Source organism: Oncorhynchus masou, chromosome 1, assembly GCF_036934945.1.
Source record: "Oncorhynchus masou masou isolate Uvic2021 chromosome 1, UVic_Omas_1.1, whole genome shotgun sequence".
NCBI classification, from domain to species: Eukaryota; Metazoa; Chordata; class Actinopteri; order Salmoniformes; family Salmonidae; genus Oncorhynchus; species Oncorhynchus masou.
This window is the reverse complement of record NC_088212.1, coordinates 49,132,398-49,137,409: the sequence shown is the minus strand read 5'-3', so window position 1 is coordinate 49,137,409 and position 5,012 is coordinate 49,132,398. Positions and strand designations below refer to the sequence as shown.

The 5,012-nt window shown below is 39.1% G+C and overlaps 1 pseudogene; it reads right to left on the bottom strand.

Moving 5' to 3' along the window:
• Positions 1 to 1,109: 1,109 nt before the first annotated feature.
• LOC135533583 (gastrula zinc finger protein XlCGF17.1-like) lies at positions 1,110 to 4,058 on the bottom strand (annotated as a pseudogene).
• Between the last annotated feature and the right edge of the window lie 954 nt (positions 4,059 to 5,012).

Below are 5,012 nucleotides of genomic sequence, written 5' to 3'. Positions count from 1 at the left end.
CAGACACAATAGTTCTAAGAACCCTCTATTCTGTTGCATAAAACAACCTCCAGCTAAAATCCAAACCTCAAAACATAACTGGAAAACCAAAGACTAACACCTTAAGAGAATTCTTTCCACCAACAGAAAACAACTTCCATTTCACATTATAGTCAACTATAATACTTCACCTTCACCTTCACTTCACCAATATAAACATGGTGTCTACTGGCTGTCCAACAATTAAAAACAATAATTTTTATTTTTTACCCAACAGCTTCTCGAACTCTCGTCCACTTGGAACGAACCCAAACAAAACTCATCTCCGATACGGAAAAACATGCAGTCAAAATATGATCCATGGCAACTCACTGGCTAAACAGACAACTTTTGACTGCCCACCTTGAGACAATCAGAAACCAAGTTGTCCTCCCCAATGGACACAAGCACCAAAAACGCTGTTTTGTCAAGTAGCAATAAATCACTGATATCAATTAGGGGGGGAATCAGGTTGTACTTGCTGTTGAAACTAACAACTAAAAAAACATGGAAATGGGAGATATCTTCTACCTCACTGGTTAGAGGACAACCTGCAGAAAGCAGTCAGCTACATTTTGGAGAGATGCATTTACATTTAAGGGTCGCTAAACAAAGGAGCACAACACTTATTTGTCATCACTCACCAATATCATGTTGAAATCAATTGTGAGAGACGAGGGAGATGAGGTTGCACCTTCTGTTAAAACTAATAGCTCAAAAACCACACGGAATCTGGGAGTAATGTGTACATCCCTGGTTAGAGGACAGTTTGTAGAAAACAGCTAGCTACATTTAAGTGTTGCATTTTGATTCAAGTGGGTCACCAACATGGTAAGTGTAACACAACTCTTTTTTTGTTAGTACATTTTGTTTTAATCACATAAATAGTACTCTTTCAATTCAGGATTTTTCCCCTAAGGCTAATATCCATATATTGTTGAAATCAATAGAACAGGGGGCTAACGTTTAGGCTTCTACATTGTGACATTATTCAAATACTCCTACTACAATGTGTTAACATTCTACATTGTGACCTTAATTCATTGATATCATGAAACAACTCCTTCATGTATGTATTTTCTATTATTTGATCATTGATCTTTAATAAGATTATCTCGAGATGTCTCTCCTGTGTGTGCTCTCAGGTGTTCAATCTGGTGTTTGCCAGATTGAACAAAACTCTTCCCACATTGAGTACAGCTATAAGATTTCTCCCCTGTGTGTGTTCTCTGGTGTGATATCAGGCTGGTTGAATGGCTAAAACTCTTCCCACATTCATTACATCTATATGATTTATCTCCTGTGTGTGTTCTCTGGTGTATTATCAGGCTGCTTAGGTGAGTAAAACTCTTCTCACATTGAGTACAGCTATATGGTTTCTCTCCTGTGTTTATTCTCTGGTGTGATGTCAGGCTGCTTAGCTGAGTAAAACTCTTCCCACATTGAGTACAGCTATAAGGTTTCTCTCCTGTGTGTGTTCTCTGGTGTATCTTCAGATGGCAAGATGTAAATAATCTCCTCCCACATTGAGTAGAGCTATAATGTTTATCTCCTGTGTGTATGCTGGTGTGATATCAGGCTGCTTAGCTGAGTAAAACTCTTCCCACATTGAGTACAGCTATAAGATTTCTCTCCTGTGTGGATTCTCTGGTGAATTTTAATGCCTGCTGAGGAGATGAATCTCTTCCCACAGTCAGAGCAGCAGTGAGGTTTCTTCCCTGTGGATCTCTGCGGGTGTTTCTTGAGGTGTTCTAATGTGGAGAGACTCTTCTCTGCCTTGTCAGCATCATGAGTTTGTTGAGGTTCCCCAGAGGACCCACGGTAGTCCCATCTCTCTCCTGTGTGAACAACAAAGTCAGACAGATGGTTAAAAGCCCACAACAGCGGAAATCCACTGTAAAAAAGTGATGCCAACAGCGTAGCCATGATGTTGTATAACAATTGACGTCTGTAATGAATTTAAGAATTATTTGACATTTGTCTTAAAATGAGCAAGAACAGTCATATTTTGTCTTCTTTTCCCATTAGTAGTAACATCTAAGAATGTAGACTAGAAATAAGTTATTCATGTTGTTGAAACTAAGCAGTGTGTGCCAGACGACTTTTGGTCTCCAATATTTCTGTGTTTAATACAATTGCGGCACGAGGGCGATGCACATGCAATTTGGTTGTAGAAACTCCTCCCCGCTAATCAGGAAACCGATAGTTATGGACGTAGTATATTATCTGGCTGAAGAAACTCCTCCCTGCTAATGAGGAAACCGATAGTTATGGACGTAGTATATCTGCCAGGAGCAAAAATTGTGAGCAAAGATTTTAGTTTTTCACAATGTATTCTGAATGTGAATATGGGGAAACTCAAGGGGAGTAACCTCCAAGTCCAGGTTGCTTATGAGTACATTTCACACTACTTTGGATTATAACTGTAAGGCTCGTTTGAATGTCCTGCTTAATATAATGTTTGTGTCATCATCGCAAATCAACCGCTTTGTACTTTTAAACACTTCAACCAGTAAAATGCTCTTTGGCTTTTTCATCAGCCTGACAATGAGGGTTTGTACACTGTTTGCCAAATTGGCCCATAACTTCACGAACAAGAAATATAGGAAAATAGCTCTGTGTGTTGTACAATAGCCTATCCATCAAGGAACAGTTCTCTACACATTATGAGCAAAGTATCTCTGTGTCCAAACAGACTAACGAGATCCTACAGTAAATCAAGCAGACAATAACATTATAAACATCAATTTGTTAGGGATGTTGGATCCAACGTGGAGCACGGCATAACTGTCTTACCAGAGTAAAGAATGAAGAAGCACTTTGGTTGTTGTTGCATGTCATGATGTTTGTCATTCGACTGTCATTCAGAAAATTATTTCCTGGATCAGCTGATGATAGTAGAACATGTGACTGTAACTAAACAGCTACAGTGTTAAGAATGATGTGTAATTAACTTCTTTGGGGTACCCACGCCTTCTTCTCAATTTCTGCCTAAAGACATATCCTAATCTAACTGCCTGTAGCTCGGCAAGGATAATTATATTCTTGGTATCATTTGAAAGGAAACACTCTGAATTTTGTGGAAATGTGAATTGAATGTACGAGAATATAACATAATAGATCTGGTAGAAGAAAATACAAGGAAATAAACATACGTTTTCTGTTTTTTATTGTTGCTGCATCATCTTTCAAATGACCAAGAACAGCCAAACATACAGATAGGATGCAGTGGATGATTTGAATGAAGAACATAAGATGGCAACAATAGCTGAGCAAAGTTTTGGACAGATAACTTCATAAATGAGTGAGCTACATGACATTGAGCATGAAGTCACCCAGGTGTCCCACACAAATGTACCCAAGTGGCCGAATTTGTACAGTGATACATTTTGAAGGAAAAAACTATACAAAATACATAAATGATATTCTAACACCCCACCCCCCCCAAAAAAAAAAATATATATATATAAATAAAAAATGTTAAAAAAAATATATAAAATAATAATAATAAAACCAAAAATTAACAAGGGTAACTATTTACATATTTTCTATTTACAATATTGTGAAGACCCACAAAATGGTGCTGCTGGTGCCATGGCCCATAGCAGTTTCTTTCTGCTGTCAAGCAAAGGCTTACTGAACAGGTGGTGCTGGTGATGGGGCATTTCCTGTGACAAAGGGCAAAACGACATCTCCCTACTGTGCCCTTTTTGCCCTGAGGCACATTCATGCCTGCAGAGATGAATCTGGGCAGATGAACACCACTGGTTGGAGCAGAAGGGACAGAGGTAGAGGGAACAGAAGGTGCTACAGTGGACTTGCTGTAGCTAGCAAGCTCCTGGATGAGCACCTCCCTGAAGGCTAGCTGTGAGATGGGGGGCTGTCCACAGCTCTTAGCCATTTCCTTCTGGAGGATGAAGGCATTCACCACAGCAATGTCAATGAAATGACAGAAAAAATGTCTTGTGGAGAACATTGTAGTATCCTATCAGCGCATCTGACAGGTCCACACCTCCCATGCTCTTGTTGTAGTCCTTCATAGCAGCTGGAATGGGGACATTTTTTATGGTCCATGCCCCGGCACCGTCCTTCACACGCCTGACGACATATCTATATATTTATTCTATAATTTGGGTTAAATCAACTTTGTTTTAGCTTTTCCTGATTTATTCGCCATATTTTAAATATATAAACTTGTTGAAAATGCTATTGAATATGTACTGCTATGCGTAACACCCGTGGCTCCGTCAAGTAGGATTTGCAGTTTACGCCAGAGTTTACGACAAAGGCTGGTCTTCAAACGTATAACCCTTTACCTTTATAGCCGTTTACCTCAGCTCATTGGCTATCTTCCAAGCTAGATTTCAAGATGATGTCAATCATCAACGATAGACCGGTCCTACTATTGGTGCGCAATGATGTCATTGATTGGTGTCTTCAAATCGGTTTGTTTCGGTCAATATGTCCCGGGAAAAGAACCATCAAGTATGGTTGTGTTTGTAACAACCAGAGGATTGCAATGAAACCAACCATGACTGGATAAACGTTTGTTTAGTGTGTGTAATTTCCACAAACGCATCTTCCAAAGTTGAATGAGGCGGAAATCATGACTCAAGCGGTTTACAAATGTTTCGTGTTGGGCTTTAAAAATGGATTTTATCAAACAAAATGAACATTCACTGTGTAGTTAGGACACTTGGCATTACCACCAGAGGAAGATCTTCAATGATAAGTGATTTATTTTGTTGTTTCTGACTTTCATGGCGCTAATGCTTGGTTGGAAAATGATAGTAATACTTGTGTGTACGTGGCGCCGTCCTCAGAAAATAGCATGTTTGCTTTCGCAGTAACGGCTTTTTGAAATCTGACACAGCGGCTGGATTAATAAGACGTTCATCTTTTATTAAATGATGTAAGATACACGTATTTACAAGAATGTTTACTATAACAAATGGTGTATTTAGAATGTTAGCGCTCTGAAGTTTCACCGGAAG